We start from the raw sequence: 13,843 nt of genomic DNA on the forward strand, positions 1-13,843 counted from the left end.
GAAAGCTGTCCATGGTTTCCCTTGCAGCTGACATTTTCTCTGCCATGTGGACAAGAAAATACCTGCCAAGAAATAATCACGCACTGACATGAAAGCAGCCCTGCAGGGAGCATTGAAATCTGTGTGCAAAGGCTCCAAATCCCAAGGAGAGATGAGACTGTTTACAAGAGCATGTAGTGCCAGGACACGGGGGAATGGATTCCCACTGCCAGAGGGCAGGGTTAGATGGGATATCGGGAAGGAATTCTTCCCTGTGAGGGTGGGGAGGCCCTGGCACAGGTTGCCCAGAGAAGCTGTGGCTGCCCCTGGATCCCTGGAAGTGTTCAAGGCCAGGTTGGAGCAACCTGGGCTAGTGGGAGGTGTCCCTGCCCATGGCAGGGGATGGGACTTGATGATCTTTGAGGTCTCTTCCAAACCAAGCCCTTCTGGGACTCTCTGACTCTAACCCCCAGTTCAGAGGGAGATGGCATTTCCAACCCTTTCCCAGGATTCTCTGCTGTGCCCAGTCCCAGCACCCCACTGATCCTTTGATGTTCCTGTTATTTACTGCCTTTCATCCACTGTTTGCAATCTGGGGTCACTAACACAACTCTTTTTGCCACAGAAATCCCCACCCTGAAGCGACACAAAAGGAATCACAGAAGATCAGCATTTGGGGCTCCAACTCCTTCTTGCAGGGATAGGATATCACAAAGGGAAAAATATAAGTACATAATCCCACTGCTGAGAAATACTGAGGGCTGCGATTTTTCTTTGCTGCCAGGGCTGGACGAAGGTGGGAGTGATTTGTTGCATCCTAAGGAGATGAAGTTTGCACAGTCACTCCTGAAGCCTGTGGGAGGGGGGTGTATCTGTCTGATGGACTGTCTGCTTCTCCTCCAGCAGCTTCTGAGCCCCCTCACAAATTTCTGGTTAATTTGACAGAAAGGCAGCAGTCTCCAAAATGCTTGAGTCCCAGCATGTTCTGTGAAGGAGGGAGGGGAAAGGAGCGAGACATGAACGTGGATGAATGTGCCCACTGAGGAAAGGCCGGTGTGTGGATTCTGTCCTTACCAGACCCTACAGATCTACATGGGAGGAGCTGTGAACACCCTGAACACTGTCAAATCCTTGTTTGTAGGTAGCAGACACTGGAAACTGAAAACTGAAAACCAGAAAACTGAAATCCTTTCAGATGGTGGGTCACTGTTACTCATGGATACACATTTAGCCAGAAGGAAGAAGGTTTTCACAAGGAGGGTGGTGAGGCCCTGGCACAGGTTGCCCAGAGAAGCTGTGGCTGCCCCATTCCTCGGAGTGTCCTGGGCCAGGTTGAACAGGGTTTGGAGCAGCCTGGGCTGGTGGAAGGTGTCCCTGCCCATGGCAGGGGGGTGGATGAGATGCCCTCTAAAGGTCCTTTCCAACCCCAACCATTCCATGCCTGCTGGAAGCACAGCAATCCCTGCAGAGACACGGGGCCCCCAGTGCTGACTGACACGGATTGAGCAGGTCCTGAGCGTCCCCTGGGCTGGCATGAGGGGTTTATCATATCTCCTCTTCCCCTTCACAAGTCAGGACCATTTTAATCTCATCCTGCCAGCACCTCCCTCCCCAGGAGAACCGACCCCTCCTGCCCCAGCGCTCCCGACCCCGCTCTCTGCCAGAGCCCCGCTCACAACCTCGGAGTGAGTTTGCACTTGTGTCTCCTGCTGTTTGTTGTGATGGCCTGGCGTGTTCCTCCTGCTGGAGAGCTCATTTGAACTCTTACATTTCCAGCCAAGCCTTTGTAGATGAGCAGATCCATGTGTCCTGCTCTGTTTTTCCCCTCGGAGCACGCCAAGCTTTCCTGGTCCTGCCCCAGGCACAGTGTCCAAGTCACGCCTGCTCCGTGGAGGGACAGGCAAGATTTGGGGCATGTGTGTCTGCAAGGGGAAATTCTCAGACCCCAGGGGATTCCCCATATCTCTATCCCAAGGTTTTTGGCTTATTCTCTCCCAGTTTTCAATATTTTTAACTCCTCTTTCTGCTTTTTGAATCCACCAGGGAAACATCCCCACACCGTGTTGTTGAGAGGATCTGGGACATTAAAATGGATCCTTTCTCCCAGGAGGGGAAAAAGGGGAAAGAAGCCAAGTCTTATTTTTTTTTTTGTAGGATGTTGACTCTTTGTAGCAAATACCTGCAAGTATCAAATATGTGAACAATCAAACAAAAGAAGCGGTTTCTTCAGTCACAGATTCATAGAATCATTAAGGTTGGAAAAGACCTCCCAGATCATTGCATTCAATCCATCCCCAGGTCTGCACACCTGCCCCAAAAGCCCTGTTTCTCTGTCTTCCCTGAGCCTGTACCTCTAACACAGCTGGAGAAAATGAGGGAGGAGATGAGACAGGACCAGTTTGAAAAACCAAAGAAAGAGCAGAAATCCTGAAATGAGCACACATGGACAGAGTTGAACCATCTTGCTGGTACAGTTTTGCTCGTGGGGAGGGATATCAGGGTTTGCTGAAAGCCTTGTGCACAGTATATTGCCAGGTCACTGGAATCCTCCCCTGGGGAAAACGCAGCACAGACCTCATTCCCTTGCTGGGTGTCTCACTGCTGCATTCCACTGTCCCTGAGACAGGAGAGATGTTAATGATTCCTTCCACTGAGCTGAAAAGTGGCCTCTTACACAGCTGAATCCCTCACCTGTGCCTGCCATGGCCTCACAGCTGCTGTCCATGCTCCCAACTCTCTGCTTGCTGACAGGCTGTGGACCACAAATCTCCATCCTTCCAACAGAGGAGCATTTTTCCTTCTCCATCTGCAACGGCTGAGGGTGAAACCCAGCCCTAATTAATGCTCCTTAACCAGCACAGGCCATGGAAAGAGCCCGTGGATCCTGGCAGGGGCTGATCCCACAAACCATGGGCAGAGCCTGCAGCCACTGCTCCCCCCCAGCATGGATCACAGGGAAAACCTCCACAGAATGCAATGGCACTGGAAGCACTGTCTGTGATGCCCCCTTAAACTGGTGTCAGCATGAACCAGCTGGGATAGCTCAGGGATTCAGCAGGAAAAGGCATGGGATGCTCTTTGCCGGGGCGAGCGAGAGGAGTACATCCTTTGCACAGAGCACAGGGACACACCAGGCTGTATTCCTGCTTCCAGCACTGGCAGGGAGGGTCACAGGCTCCCCCTGGACTGTCCCTTCCACACCCTCACCCAGCAGAGAAGATACTTCTGTTTTAGCGGCACAAGGGGCTGCCCAGACACAGCCCTCCCTGTGCCACACCCTGGGGGCGCAAAACACCCTGGTGATGATCCAGGCTCTCCTTCAGCTGCAAGGTGTGCCAGGAGCCAGTGGGGAAGCACCAACTGAGCAGTCAAAGCGGGCTGGAGGTTCCCCTTGGGCAGAGCCTGCCCTGGAACACGTGCAGAGCAGCCCCGGGAACACGAGATCCCCTTCAGGTCTGCTGTGCCAGACAGACTCTGAATAATAATGATAATGATTTAAAAAACCTGCCCAGTGCCTTCCCACTGGATATCAAACGTGGATGGGAAATGCTCTGAGGCAGTTTTACTGTTTGAACAGCAAACTGTATAAATGGTGCAAGTCGTGCCCATGGGGGTGCAACTGGTCTTCCAACACTTCTCCTGATGTTTAGCAAGGGCCGTGCTCACCCCTCAGGCCTTTCTTCCCCTGAGCATTAGCAGGATCTCTCTCACCTGTTTGCTTTTTTCCATAAAACAAATCAGAAGTTTCCCCCTCCCTCTGGCTTAAACTGGCTGACCTCCTTAATTGTTTTTTTTTGAAGAGATAAAGAGGCAGACGCAGGCACGTGCGGAACACGAGCGTGGAAGTTGTGCTTTCTAAGGGAGCCAAGCAGAAAGCAAGCCAGATGACCTCAACTCAAAATGCACTTAAAAAGAAACCCTCGTGAAGGTGATCACGGGGGAGAGGACTGAGGGGGTGCAAGGAGGAACAGGCTGGGAGGGGCAGCTGTAACCAGGGTGAACTAAAATAAGTGGTACAGGTGATATCGGTAGTAAAGACTGCAGAGTCTCAGCCAGAGCATTTGCATGCTGAGAGCAAAATCGGGCTTTAGAGAAATTAAATTGGTGCTGGTTGTTCAGGGCAAGTGGCCCTGGGTACGTCTGTCCTGCAGCACTGGGGCACAGAAACCACCCCAGAGCTGGGATGGTGACGGACCACAGAGCAGGGGAAGGGTTGGGAATGAGGGGAGAAGTCCAGGCAACTCCTCTCTGTCAGGCTGTCCCTGAGACTGTTGTGGCTGATCCCCACTCCCAGCTCAGTCAGAACAGGAGAACTGGCCTGGCAGATGTCAGGACCCGGAGAGGTGGGGATGGAGGGCACAGCAGGGCTCATCTGAGGTGCTCCTGTTGCTCCCCCTTGGATGCCTGGCACAGACCTGAGAGGCTGTGTCCCCTGGGGCTGTGGTGTCCCCTGGGGCTGCAGTGAGGGGGGCACTGACCCAAGGCAGGGATGAAGGCACAGGGACAGAGCTACAAACCCCCCTGACACCCTCCAGGAGGCCCAGGGAGATGCTGAACTCCCCCAAAGCGTGGCCATGGGGGGCAGGGACCACGGGCTGCACAGGGCAGACTGAGGGGAGGTCAGCTACAGGCTCTTGCCATATTGCAAAAGGATTTGCAGCTGAACACAGGCCTGACTGGAGAGCTCCCCTCCGGGACCACTTGCAGAATGAACATAATTGCCCGAGCATTTAAGAAAATAGAGATCCATCTTTCTGTGCAAGAGGGCCTGTGAGGGGAGGGGAGAGCTGGGGGGAGCAGCAGAATAAGTCCCGAGGCTTTGCAAGGCAGGGGTAAATCCACCAGCAAGGAAGGAGCAGAGGAAGGGAGCTTTGGGAAGCCTTTGCACATCAAATGGGCAGTGATGAGTGAGGGTGTCAGGGAAGGAGATGGATGGCAAACTCTCCAAACAGTAGCATCCATCTCTCATAATAAGGCAGCAAAAGTGCTCTCGTTTCCTGTAATCTGATAACCCACCAGAGGAAGGGGAAAAATGCCTTTAAATGGTGATTATAATTCCCATCACAGCGTTTCCTGGAAAAGCAGCCCCCCCCAACACAGTGTTATTATCCATCACAACTCCTGCAGTAGCATCCTGAGCTCCCATGGAGATCAGCACCTTCAGAGGGTGCCTTGAAGGACCTGCAGGTTCCTCGTGAGGGAGACAACCCCACTGCCCTCTGAGTGCCTTGGAGAAGAACCTGGAGCAGGTCTACACGAAGAACCCAAGGTGACACTGTCCCTTCTCTTCAGCTGCCTCTGGACTAGGAACCAAACGCCAGTCAGGGCTCCGGTGACAACGTGGAGCTCCCCGAAATGCTGACGGGATGATTCCCGCTCCCTCTGCCACGAGAGGGCACTTTGACACTGATTCTCACACCCCTGGCTCCAGCACGGAGCTGCAGGAACGCGGTCCGGTCCCGGTGGGATCCAACACCCACCTCCCTGGGGGAATTCCTGTGCGAGGCCGGGGCAGGGTGGGCTGTGTCTCTGCTGCACCGCGGGGCACACGGGGACGGGCGTGCATCACCTCTGCCGGAGGGAAACAACTGCAAAGAAAAGCCTCGGGGTAAAGGGCGCAAAGAGAATTTCCTCGGAGGGAAGAACAGCTTTGTGGGGAAGATTATGGGAAAGTGTGAAGTCTTTCAGTGTGGATGAGGGAGACACCTGCTTCCCAACTTCTTCAGCAAAGGCTGTATCCAGTAGCATTGGGAAGCTGGAGGGTGGGGTATGTTTGCTGCATCATTCCTCTGCAAACACCTCACCAGCTGGGAGCTGCACGACAGAGCCCAGGCTGCTGACCTGGAGCTCGTTAGAAACCTCCTTTTCCCCCCCTCTCCATCATGCAGGAGATGTGGAAAACTGCAGACTCTGAGAACATGCCCGGCTCTGAAATTACCACTATTCATCATGTCCAACTGGATCTTGGAGGATTCCCAGCTGGACAAGGAATTCTGCAGCAAAGAACAGGTGATTATCTTTCCCTTCAGTTCATTTTGCCCCAACAACCTCTGCTGGACTGGGATTTTCATTTGGTTTCCAGGAAAAATACAGAAGATCCAAGCAATGGGACAAGTCTTTGATTCTCTGGGGAAGGCGTCTCATGTCTGGGCAAGGACTCAACTGTGCCACACACTCTGGGTCACAGCAGGACTGTCACACCCTGCATCCATCCAAACACGGGCACTCCGAAGGAGACACGGCCTCAAGCTGCACCAGGGGAGGTTTAGATTGGAAATAAGGAAAAACTTCTTCCCCCAAAAGGCTTGTCCAGCCCTGGCACAGCTGCCCAGGGCAGTGGGGGGGTCCCCATCCCTGGAGGGGTTTTGAAAGCCACGTAGATGTGCCACGTGGGGACAGGGGGCAGCGGTGGGCTCGGTAGTGCTAGGTTAACAGTTGGACTTGATGGTCTTGGAGGGCTTTTCCAACCTGAATGATTCCATGATTCTACAATTCCCAGCCTCCCGTGGAAAGGCCATGAACCTTAGGAGGGAACCTACGAATCAAAATCCACCCTGAGCCAGGGAGAAGATTCCCCCCAGCTCCTGTTCTCCAGCACAGGGAACAAACCCCACCTTCAGCTTGAAGCAGGCTGGGCTGGAGAGCAAAGGCAGGCCAAGGGCAGGGAGGGCTGCCAGGGGACAGGCAGGCAGGAGCTGTATCTCATCTCCAAGTGTCAGACACCCCCCTCTGTCCTCCTGCACTAACCTTTTACCTTCCAGCACCCTCTTCCCAGACGTGACCCCTGACAAGGGCGCTGCCCTCTCTGGCAGGTCACTGCTGGAGGGGCAGAGCTGTTTGCAGCAATCAGCTCTTGCTCAAGAGCCAGGAAGAGGAGGAGGAGAACCCTCCAGGAAACATTTCAAGAGCGTTTCCGTCGGGGGGGACTCGAGGTTTGCATTTGTTCCCCCCTCGCCCCCCGTGTGAAAAAAAAATAAAATGTGTTGCAACGACTGTGGGAGACAGGGAGTGACATGTGGATCTCTGGCACCTTCCTGCTGGATTCCTCGGGGGAAGGAGCCTGACCCCTCCCGGGGAGGAGGCTCGTGCTGATGGTGTGTGTGATAGAGGGGAACATCTGCACCGAGGCAGCTCTTTGCATGCAAGAACCACCCACACAGCGTCTTCTCCCCTCACCTTTCCCCAGGCAGGGACTCCCAGAGCCCGTTCTGTGCCGCGGGCTCCTCGCACTGTTGCACGAGGTTTGTCCACTCCTCTGCTCACAGAAATCGAGTCACAGCACTCTGGCAGCGTGGTGGGCTGAGAACAGAAGGGTCACAAACACCTAAGCCCAGGTAAAATCGGGAGCGGTAATGATAAAACCTGATTTCAGGCAGTGCTGTGGGGATCGCTGGGGGCGACGGCAGACGAAGGAATCCAGGGCTGCAAAGCAAGGGGGGACAGCTGAGCTGCCGAGGCATCCCCGCTTCCCAACCGCACCAGGCATTTCCCTGGACCCCAAACGAGCAGAGAAACTCGGCAGCTCCCGACTCAGGGAGGAATTTCCTCCCTAACGACGCCAAAAGAGTTTCCCCCGACATCTAGCGGCTGCTGAAAACGCTGGGAGAGATAACGTGGCAGGAGAAAACAAGCCCTGCTATTACCAGGAAGATTAATTACAAGTGCAATAATATCCAGGCCTTCTGATGAAATATTTTACAGTATATTGCCCTCAGGAGAGTGGCTCTTTTTACTGATTTATTTTAACCTTCACATTACACAGATACGTTATAGATGTCTTCAGAGATGCCCTGGTGTTATTTGCCCCCTGACAGCAAATAATAAACTCTTTCTCAGCTATATAACATTTCCAAAGAAGCCCTCGACGTGACTAGAAAAATATCAAGGACAATTAAGTCACATGGCACTGGTGGCCCCGTGGGGATGGAGCTGAGCTGTGCTCCAGGACTCGACAGCATGAGAAACCCTGGTTCAACCCGAGTAGCAAGAGCCTTGGAGGCAGTAATTATTAAAGATCTCCCGGTTAAAGATCCTCGGGGGTCTCCCTATTATTTTAATAATGGCTCAAGCCGACTTTACTGCTTCCAGAGGAGCCTGTTAGCACAGAGGAGGAAGGGCTCACCCCAAGGGAGGGCAGTCAGATCAGCTGCCCACGCTTTTGTTCAGTGGGGAGCCGGGGGGTTTGGTCTCACATCTTTGGGGGTCCAGGTAAGCTGGATGTCTCGCCTGTATCCCCAGTTTTTAGTCTCCCTGGGTGGAGCCACACACCTTCCCCCTGGGCACAGAGCCTGGCTGAGAACCCCACACTCATCACACTGAAGAGAGGCCCCCTGGGACGGGCGAGGTGGGAGAGGCGACCAGATCCTGGTGGTCTGAGGGACCCACAGCACCCACTGGCACAAGGGGGAAGCTCCTGAGCTCCCTCAGGGCTCAGGGGATGTGGTACACACGGGAGGGGGGTTGGACAGCACCCAGCACAGCCCAGCCCAGCCGATGCTCTCAGGCCCTGCTCTGTTACAGACAGCCAACCCATCCCTCTGGCATTCCCAGGGGGCTGGATGAGTGCTCCTGCCCCTCTGGCCCCCACCACACCACTGCTGGAGGTTCCTCCACCCCAGCTCACCATGAACCTGCTCCTCCTCTCCCCCACAGCCTCCTCATCCCACCCACACAGCCAAGCCCCTCGGGAATGCTTTGATAACCATCAAATACAAGAGCAGGGGCTCACCCCTCTGACCCTGACACCGTTTCCCATTGCTCCTGATGCTGTTGGTGTGAGGGCACAGGGGTCCCATGTCAGCCCTTCCTGCCACGGGACTGGCACATAAATCCTGGCACACATTTGGCCTGCAGGGAATTCCAGCCTGGTTCTGAGCATCCACCTTCTCCTTTCAGCCCCTGGGGAGACCCAAACCCCAAAATAATTTCCAAAACTCTCATCCAGACCCACCCCGGGGCTTCTGGAGGGACCAGCCCAGCCCAGGCTCCATCACAGAGACCTCAGTTCTTACGGCAGCAGCTTGCACCGAGGGCTCACCCAGGGGTGGTTTATCCCTAATTTCGGGGTGACTGGACCTGTATTTTACCATGAGCAGGTCTGAAGAAGACAGACCAGAGTGGATTCCTGGTGCAGGGCTGGCTGGTGTGCCCACGAGGGAGGCAGCAGCACCCACGGTCGTGACCATCTTCTCACCTGTGAGGTCTCTGGGCACAAGCCTGCTGCCTCCATGTGTAGTAGATGGCCACAGGTGAAGACAAATCCCCTGAGAGAATCATAAAGGTGACTCTGTAACTCCAGGTTTGGGCTGTTCCAAAAGCATCCAGCCCTTGGAGCTGCTCACACCCCGAGGGAAGGACACGTCCCCGGGGGGCTGCAGCACCAGACCCTGAGCCCCTTTCCCAGCATTACAAACCTGCAATGAAGGGCAGCTTGCACAGGCCTCCAATGCCTTTTTGGTTTTTTTTTTTTCCCCTTTTCCTCCCTCTTTCCAAGCCCTGCAGTGCTGGAACAGATCCCTGTAAAACCACTTTGGTTGGAGAGCTGTTGTCAGGCCATTTGGAAAAGTTTGCAACACTTTGCAAATTGTTCTTGCTGGAGGTTGTACAAAAACAGTGCCATTACTCAAAAAACCCATCCAAGAATATTATGTTAGACACAGGTCAGGTCTCTCCACCCACAACAATATTCCAAGAGGAAAAAAAAAAAAAACTGAGGAAAATAAATTGTTAAACACGAGCTGGAGATGACAATGAAAAATTTACCCTTAACTATGTGTATTTTTATGGAGAAAGGTTATCTATCCATCCATCATCACATAGTAGTACAGGAAAGAGCCTGTGAGTATTTAGATATAAATATCTTGCATGTGGAGTTAAGGAGAAAAAAATACTCTTATGGACACAGGGTTGTCTCTGCTGCCCCCTCCCCTCCCTGGAGGTGCCCGTCACAGGCACTGCATAAATGTGTTGGATTTGGTCATCTGACCTATTTGAATCATCTCTATTAGGGTGTAATGAGGAGAAGCATCTGTTCCTCTCCAGCAACAACAGAGAGAGTCTCAAGCAACTAGTCCAGGTGTAAGAAAGCCCATTACACCAGACCAATCCCATCTCTAAGGCAGAGATAATAAATCCTGCACTTGGAGACCCTGAGGGGAAAGGTGGTCCTGAGGTAGGGATGTTATCAGTGAAAAACCCCACAATTTAACAAGGTTAGTAATGAGTTCATGCAGAAAACGTGCAGTGGGATGGCAGGACAGCTGAGAAGGTGTGCCTGTGAGTGCCTGTGCCCTGGGGCTGGGTGAGACACCCCTTCCTGGGCCATTCCCTGGGATGCAGCACAGGGATGGATGTGGTTGGGATGCCCCTGAAGGCGCCGTGAGACCCCACAAAACTCATGATATCTATGACAGACTCCTTCTGCCTTCAGAGCAGGGGAACTCCGGTGTCCAGACATCCCTCTGCTTTGTTTTGCATCAGTCCCTGCCCACTCTCAGCCTCTCAGAGTCTCCATGAGGGGCTCTGCAAACTCCATTCAGGGGGGTTTTGCCGCCTCTCCGGGTCAGGTCACAATCACACCCCTGGTCTTCAGAGGAGTTTTCTAAATTTCCACAAAGTTCCACAACATTAATTTCCTCTCAATCAGTTTTTCCCTCTCTGCTGATTAGTCCTTTCTGCCTCTCATACATTTCCAGGCCCTGCAGCCTCATAAAACTTCACGGGGGAACGTTCCTGCCTGGTTGGTGTGGGCAGGAAATGACTGTCATTTTTCACTCCTGCAGCCCAGGGGGGCTCTCTGGGCCCATCACCAGTGGGCAGTGGCTCGTTGGCCCTTCCAGCCTCATCCCCGGAGAGGTGTCAGAGCCAGCAGCCAGCACAGGAAGGAGTCCAAGCTCTTTATTTGGACTGGCCTGGGAAGGGAATCCGGGCACTTCGGCAGCAGAGCACCTCCAGCAGAGCCCTCACCACAACTCAGCAGGGCAGGGAAGGCTGGGGAACAACGTCCTGGCCTCCCCCAAAGGTCAGCAGCAACCCAGCTGCACGTGTGTGGACACAGCACCCCCTGCCCCAGCAGGCACCCACAGCCCTGGCACACTCCGTGCTCCCACACCTCTGCCATGGGGCTCTTGGGAACAGCTCCAGGATGTGGGGCTGGGGAAAGGCCTGTTCTCCCTGGCTGTGCAGTTCCTCTGTTTTATTCAGGGCAGCATTCAAACACCTGCTGAGGAAGGGCAGCCCTGCCCTGTGGCAGGAAGGGTCTGTGGTGCTCAGCCATCCACACCAGAGGACAAGGACAGAGCCTTATCCTTCCCTCCTGCAGAGCTGTGTCCTCAGCTTCAGCCCCCGTCCCCGTTTCTTGTGGCTCATCCCTGTGGTGAGAACCAGAGTCACCCATAAGTGACTCTGCAGGCTGTGCCCCAGCCCCTGCCCACAGCAGGACCCCCTCCACCCTCAGGTCGGGTTGCTCAGCCCCACCTTTATCCTACAAGCTCAGCTCAGCCTTGTTCCCACCCGGACTGGGAGCTGCAGCTCTCCCTGCTTTCCTTCAGAGAGGGCAAACTGTGCCCCCCCAGCCAAGGGTGGCAGTCACCCCACACTGCCAGCCCGGGTTGGGAGGGCAGGGACAGCCAAACCACGTGCTCTGTGGGTAAATCTGCTGTTCCACCAGCTTGTTCCACCCTTCCCGGGTTGTCCAGTGATGTTATCCCCTGTAATTCCTAAATTCTTCCCGTGTGCACGTGCACACCTGGAATAATAAAGAGCCGAGGCTGCAGGTGCTCCAAGTGTGATTTGAATGGTCTGATGATCTCTGCAGCCTGACAGATTGATATTCCAGGAGACACGAGGATCTCTGAGAGTCAAACAGAAAACAGGAGAACAGTCCCAGGGCTGTTCCAGTGCCTGAATTCAAGGGCAACCCCCAAACACAGAACCAGGGCTGCAGAAACTCTCATTCCTCGAGATACTTGAGAAGGATTTCATAAAGGAACTGAAGTGCAGAGAGCACCTTCCTCCTCACTAACTTACTGTGCCACCATTTCCTCACTCACCTGCACCTTCTTTCACATCCAGACTTGGAGCTCTTTGGGGCAGAGGTTGCTGTTCCTCTGGTCACCTATGCCAAAGTCTCCAACAAACAAAGCTGGGTGTAACCTCTCCACGTGAGGTAAGACATCCTAGCACCACAGACCAGTTTGGGATGGAAGGGACCTTAAAGCTCATCTCATTCCATGCTCACTCCTCTCCCCTGACCCTGACTGGAGCTCAGTTAAACTGCAGTGCAAACACCTCTGCTCTTTCCCTTCAGCCTTTCTGCCCCCACCCTCCCTCAGGAGATGCTCATTTCACTCAGCCCGTGGCAGAAGGTGCATCAGCAGCTCAACACCCCCAACGCTGCCAGAAGAGCTCCTGGAGCAAATCCCCACCTGCTCCCCACCCTTGGAGGGGGTGGTGCAGGGGGTCTGACGCCCAGGAGGCAGAAACCACTGCAGCAAAGGAAGATCCCTCTCACGCTGTGGTGACTTTGCAGCCAGTAATTCCCAGATGTTAAACTACCCTTCACAAGCACCACTCCTACCTGACTTCCCAGCTTGCTTCCCCCCTGCTGGGGCCGGGGGAGAACCCCTCTCCCATTCCCTCCTCATCTGGGAACCAGCCCTGAGGGCAGCTCAGCACTCAGGACTTGGGCTTTATTTCCTGGCTCCTGGTTCCACCCGGGCCATGCCCTGGGCACAGCTCAGTGCTGGCTCCTGGTACATCCACACAGGCACCTTTCTGACTCCTGTGCTGGACTTTCCTGGCAGGGAGGGGCAGCCAGGAAAGGAAAGTTTCTAAGTATAAACCCCGGGGCGTCCTCAGCCTCAAAGAAGTGTCAAAGAAGGAGGCACGTGGCTGACCTGAACTATTTATAAACTGAGACCCGCTGGAAACACGATGGAACGGAACCAAACTCCTGTTTCCAAGCCTTCCCTCACCCCACAGCCTGTCACCTGAGCAGTGTGACACTGGCCAGCCCTTGGCTCTGGCTTCCCCAGGGGCTGAGCTGTGGCTGAGTGCAGAAACCACTCCCCCAGGTGAAAAGCAGGTCCTGGACTCCCAAGGGTGCCTGGAGGGTGGCCCTCAGAAGGGTGGAGGTGTCAGGGCACGGTGCACACCAGGCTGATCCTGCTGGAGAGAGTTCTCCCTGCAGAGGGCTCGGAGCATTTTGCCAGGGAGCATCACGGTGGGGGGGGGGGGCATTTACCCTTGTTTTCCCCCCTGCAGCCACAGGGAGGGCAACGTGCTGGGTTTGTGGGAGGGATGCTCCAGCTCCCCAGGACCCCTGGAAGGCTGGAGCCAACCTCCAGAGCTGGCTTTCCACCTAGGCTGAGAGAAGTAAGGAAGGGGGGACCCAGCACCTGGATCATTGCCCCCCTTTGGCACAGCAGGTACCCCAGCTCAGCTCATCCCCTCCTCAGAGAGGAGCAGCAGCACCTTGTGCCAGCCAGGGGGATCCTCCCCAGTCCCAGCTGGGATGAGGACACGGGGCTCTGGTCCATCCCTGCTCCAGCAAAGGCTGCAGGACATCACAGGGAGCCCTGGGGACCTGCAGTGCAGGGCTCCCTTCCTGGCAGGGCAGCCTCTTTCTCTCACATGGCTGCAGAGGAAAGAAGGAAGGACACAGGGGCAGGGAGAAGGAACTATTTGGGAATGCAGGAGTCCTAGAAATGTGACATTTTAAGACCTAGGTCTGTTCTGAGTCATCAGAAACAGTCTGGGCAGGGAAGGTCTCTGCCTTCAGGTCGAGCAGGTTCCTTCCTTTGGGGCATTTTTAAAGGGCAAACTTTGCAGGACTCTCTCACCTGTGGATCCATTCCTTGCCAAC

Source organism: Manacus vitellinus, unplaced genomic scaffold (genome assembly GCF_001715985.3).
Source record: "Manacus vitellinus isolate BGI_N305 unplaced genomic scaffold, ASM171598v3 scaffold_35_pilon, whole genome shotgun sequence".
Classification (NCBI taxonomy): Eukaryota; Metazoa; Chordata; class Aves; order Passeriformes; family Pipridae; genus Manacus; species Manacus vitellinus.